The 5,841-nt window shown below is 38.4% G+C and overlaps 1 pseudogene; it reads left to right on the top strand.

Annotated features, from left to right (window-relative positions):
* The first annotated feature begins 3,842 nt into the window (after positions 1 to 3,842).
* On the top strand, positions 3,843 to 5,430 carry LOC140507538 (heterogeneous nuclear ribonucleoprotein D-like pseudogene; annotated as a pseudogene).
* Positions 5,431 to 5,841: the final 411 nt, after the last annotated feature.

The following is a 5,841-nucleotide window of genomic DNA, read 5'->3' as shown; positions in this document are numbered from 1 at the left end:
AAGGGATGGAAGGGTATGGAATATGATATTCCAGAAGTCAAAGGAACTAGGACTAAAACCAAGAATCACCTACCCAGCAAAACTCAATATAATATTTCAGGGGGAAAATGGTCTTTCAATGAAATCAAGGACTTTCACCATTCTTGATGAAAAGACCAGAGCTGAAAAGAAAATTTGACTTTCAAACACAAGAATGAAGAGAAGCATGAAAAGGTAAATAGCAAAGAGAAGTCATAAGGGAATTACTAAAGTTGAACTGTTTACATTCCTACATGGAAAGACAATATTTGTAACTCTTGAAACTTTTCAGTATCTGGGTAGTTGGTGGGATTACATACACACACACACACACACATGCATGCATGCATGCGCACACACACAGAGAGAGAGACAGAGAGCAAAGAGTGAATGGAATAGGATGGGATCATATCTTTAAAAAATGAAATTAAGTGGTGAGAGAGAAATATATTGGGAGGAGAAAGGGAGAAATGGAATGGGGCAAATTATCTCTCATAAAAGAGGAAAGCAAAAGACTTTTTAGTGGAGGGAAAAAGAGGGGAGGTGAGAGAAAAACATGAAGTTTACTCTCATCACATTCCACTAAAGGAAGGAATAAAATGCACACTCATTTTGGTATGAAAACCTATCTTACAATACAGGAAAGTGGGGGAGAAAGGGATAAAAAGGGTGGGGGGATGATGGAAGGGAGGGCAATGGAAGGAGGGAGCAATTTGAAGTCAACACTCTTGGGGAGGGACAGCATCAAAAGAGAGAATAGAAGCAATGGGGGGCAGGATAGGATGGAGGGAAATTTAGTTACTCTTACACAACACGACTATTATGGAAGTCATTTGCAAAACTACACAGATATGGCCTATATTGAATTGCTTGCCTTCCCAAAAGGAATGGGTGGGGAGGGAGGGATGAAGAGAGGTTGGGACTCAAAGTTTTAGGAACAACTGTCGAGTACTGTTCTTACTACTAGGAAATAAGAAATACAAGTAATGGGGTGTAGAAAGTTATCTGGCCCTACAGGACAAAACAGAAGATGGGGACAAGGGAAGGGAGGGATGATAGAAGAGAGGGCAGATTGGTGATAGGGGCAATTAGGATGCTCGGTGTTTTGGGGTGAGGGGAGGGAAAATGGGGAGAAAATTTGGAACCCAAAATTTGGTGAAAATGAATGTTAAAAGTTAAATAAATAAATTTAAAAAAATAAAAAAGAACTAGGATTACAACTAAGGATAACTTACCTAACAAAACTGATTATAATCCTTTGGGAAAGAATGGATATGTAATGAAACAGAGGACTTTCAAGAATTCCTCAGGAAAAGACTAGAACTGAATTGAAAATGTGAAGTTCAAATACAAGACTCAAGGGAAGAATGAGAAGGTAAACATGAAAAACAAATCTTAAGGGACTTAGTATGGTTTAATTGCTTACATTCCTATATGGGAAGATGCTACTTGTAAATAATTCATAAGGACTTTATCATTAGCATGGCAATTAGCAGGAACGTATCTAGACAGAAGACATAAATGAACGTTGACTATGATGGAATGACCTCAAAAAAAAAAAAAAAATTAAGGACTAAGAAAAAAGAAGACACTGGAAGAAGGGGGAAGGGAGAGGTAGAATGAGGAGAATTATCTCACATCAAAGGGCCATGCAAGGAAAAGCTTTTAGAGTGGAGGGGAAAATAGGGCATGGGCAACACTTGGACCTCATGCTCAGTGGAACTGATTCAAAAAGGCACTTAAGGGGAGTGGGACACCTCTTTTTATGATTTCAGGGAATTGCATCTGTTTGAGCTCTCTCTTCAGCTCGAAAAGTCTTTAACATTTCCTCCAATTAAAAATCAGATTACCTAATTTCGTAACCTGGTTACTTGTTTTCTTTTAATTAATTGGTCTTATTTGATTATTTTTAGTGCATAAAAATCTGTCTTTCCCTGAATTTAGGGTCCAAATCTAACCTAAGCAGGTCTGATCACAATTTGTTATGCATTTAGGATGCATTGCTTAATAAACTCAGAAACTAGAATCTCTGTTTTCTCATCTTTCAACCTCCATACAGGTGCTGAGGTAGATAATTTCACAACATGCAAGACAGTAAAAATTAGACAGTGGGTGAGTGCTGACAATGATTATATGGTATATTATTTGTAACAATAACCACCTAAATTATATCTTGCATTTTACAAAATGCTTTCATCATAGCAAGGCTGTGGGATAGACATAGTAAATAGCACTCCCACCATGGAACCAAGCTGTGCCCTCTAATTTTATAAGATCCTTTGGTCCATTAAATTACATAAGAACTCAAAAAAGTTAATGCCTTTGTACTATGTGTGCCTTGGGGACACAATTTGTTTCATGGGGAGCAATTCTACAACTTAAATATTCATTCATTATAGCCATAATGAACTTGATTGTGTTTTCTACTTGAATGGAAGTACTTGTCTATGCTGATGTCCATTAAAATGGGGGTGGGTGAAGTGTTTGTTAAGGAGCCTTAAAATCACAAAATTTTGGAGTTCAAGGGAACTTCAGAGAGCCAATTGTCCAATCCGTGACCCAGATTAAAATTATATAGTCATTGCTATGACACTTACAATGACAAGGGTAAGTAATATAGAATGAATATAAGATAATAGCATGGTTCTATAAATAGTGTAAAATTGATTAGTGGAGCACTGGACAGCAAGATGAAGGACTAGTAGTTACTTTAGGAATTCAGCCCATTTTTTTTGCTAAGTATATTTTGAATATTACATTTCAATATAGTTTCCTTTGTAATCTTATATACTTTATTATATTAATTAAATATTATTTTTAAAAAGTCTATAGCCCTCATCTGAACATCAAAGGGATTCACGGTACAAAAGAATTAAGAATTCCATTTTTAGACACACACACACACACACACAAACACACACACACACACACACACACACACATAGTGACATTCTGAGGCAATGATCAGAAAATTAGCTGAGACCATATTCACCACCATTCAGGAGAGGGAATCGTATTCTTTATCCTCTGACACAAGGAGGCTGAGGCAGCCTTACATGCCACTTTGAAGGCCTGAAGCACTAATAAAAGAGGGGTACTAGAAAGTGAATTACAGTAAATATAAGAAAAGGACTGAAAGAACAATGATATCAGGGGAAAAGATCTATAAGGGCTCTGCACACAAAATGAAAAACTCAGAAATAGGATCCTAAAACTAGAAGGGAAAATGAGCAAAACCATAAAGCAAAACAAAAATACTATTGGCAAATTTTTATTATATTTGAATAAGTATATTTAGTATATGTATTATGTTTAGGATGCTATTCTATCTGCTAAAATAGTAAATATTATAATATGAAGGAAAATAAACCAATAATTCCTAATGAAAGCCAGTCTTATGGATGCCCAAGACAATACAGTACTACAAAAAGAAATCTCTTAATACTTCAAAAGGGAAATACAAATCATAAAAGAAGAAATTCAGAATTCATTTAGGACAGAATTTAGAGCTTTCAACATTGAGGATAGTACACTAATGTAGAATTGAACACATACTCAATTATATGGATTAGAAAAATATTGAATCTGTGATGGAAAACCTCTTGAATTCCATACAAACCAAAGAAATTGAACTTGAAGGCACCCTGCTTTGAGACACTGAGAAGTGTTAGAGCTCTCTGGACCACGTAGTTATCATGAAGATCTGAATAAGTAAAATTTATTCAAAAAGAAACAAGATAGTCAAAAGGTAAGGTGGGATAGCATTACGTATTTAAAAAGGTACACTCGTGAGGAAATCCATAACTCCAGATGTACAAGACATGATGGCGAGTATTTGGGTGAAAATCAAAGATGGGAGAAACAGAAGACTTCGTCTTTGGAGTATGGTATAGGGAAACAAATCGTAAACCTGACTGCATCATGTTATAGTATTGATGGGAGAATTCAGTTACCCAGATATCTGCTGAAGTTCTCTCTCTCTGAAAAAAGGCAGCTAATTGCTTTTTTGATTTGTCTTAGTGATAACCTCACCTTTTAAAAGTACAAGAACCAACAAGAGAGTAGTGTATACTGGAATTTCACTGACATGGAGGAACTGGTTGCTGGTATGAAAATGATGGGAACCATGGGGAGAAGAAAATGCTACATCAAAGAATTTGTGAGAAAGAAGAGGAAATCTGACTCTAGTCTGAAATGCATCCAACATTTGGGGGAAGCAGATTTGAGGAGATGCATTGGAAATATAGGTAGGAAATCAATGGCTGAACTGTTAAAGGAAGTCATTTCGGAGAGGATAGGAGATGTTTAAGAATTAAATTCTGAAAACAAAGAAAAGCAAAATCAATTGAGGAGGAAAATGTGATTTTGCGTGAGGAGACAAAGACAGGTACTCTGCGAACTTACGCAAGAGTTCAGAGTTTTAAAACAGAAATTTACAGGGCCCTTCCCGCGCGGTGAGAGAGGGGCCCGCGGCCCCGGTGAGCTCCCGAGCCGGTCTGGAGAGGAACCTGCCCTGCAGCGCATGCTGCAGCCGCCACATCTTTGTGCACCTCGGCGGAGGTGCCGGGCGGGGATTGGTGGGGCTGCGGGTCCTCATGCAGAGCCTCTCGACCCGGAGCGCAGCAGAAAGCCGCGTGATAAACGGAGCCTGTCACTTTGTTTGCAGTAAAATGTTTATTGGAGGGCTAAGCTGGGATACAAACAAGAAAGATTTCAGGGAGTACCTGTCTCGTTTTGGAGAGGTTGTAGACTGCACTATTAAAACAGATCCCCTAACGGGCAGATCGCGGGGATTGCATCTGTGCTTTACAAGGACGCTGCCAGCATGGACAGTGTCCTGGAACTCAAGGAGCATAAGCTGGATGGCAAGTTGATAGACCCCAAGCGGGCCAAAGCTTTAGAGGGAAAGGAGCCCCCCAAAAAAGTGTTTGCTAGTGTACTGAGCCCAGACACGTAGGAGGAAGACATCAAGGAGTACTTTGGCTATTTGGAGAAACTGAGAATATCGAACACAATATGGACCCAAAAACAAATGAAAGAAGAGAATTTTGTTTTATCACATATGCAGATGAAGAACCAGTAAAGAAATTACTGGAAAACAGATATCATCAGATTGATTCTGGGAAGTGTGAAATCAAAGTTGCCCAGACCAAAGAGGTGTACAGGCAGCAACAGCAACAACGAAAGGAGGGAGGGGTGCTGCAGCTGGCAGCGGTGGTGGGACTAGGGGTGGTGGCCGAGATCAGGGTCAAAACTGGAACCAAGGATTTAATAACTATTATGATCAAGGATATGGAAATTACAGTAGTGCCTATGGTGGTGATCAAAACTATAGTGGCTATGGCGGATATGGTTATACTGGGTATAACTATGGGAACCATGGATAGGGACAGGGATAAATATGTAGACTACAGTGGTCAACAAAGCACATATGGCAAAGCATCCCGAGGGGGTGCTAATCACCAAAACAATTACCTGTGATATTAAAGGAGGACATAGAGAAAACAGGTGTGGATGCTACAGCAGCCTGTCTTGCAGGATGACGACGTTAAATGGAGAGTGGTCTTCTACTGATCTGAGATGACTGTTTTGTAAAAGACTTTTAGTGTACATGGCACAACTGTGTCTAATTCTGTATAGGGGACGATTTAGTTTTCTTGTTTTTGCTTTGTCCTTTGCAGTCTGTGTTATGACAAATGTGGATTTGTGTTTATACAGATTTTATTTGTATAATTTCATGTTAAATGATTCTCAAAAATAAATTACTTGTGATAGTTAAAAAAAAAAGAAAGAAATTTACAGAAGATGGAAATAAGGTCAGAT

This window comes from Notamacropus eugenii, chromosome 5 (genome assembly GCF_028372415.1).
Source record: "Notamacropus eugenii isolate mMacEug1 chromosome 5, mMacEug1.pri_v2, whole genome shotgun sequence".
Classification (NCBI taxonomy): domain Eukaryota; kingdom Metazoa; phylum Chordata; class Mammalia; order Diprotodontia; family Macropodidae; genus Notamacropus; species Notamacropus eugenii.
The sequence above is the reverse complement of the archived record's forward strand: the minus strand, read 5'-3'. Positions and strand labels throughout refer to the sequence as shown.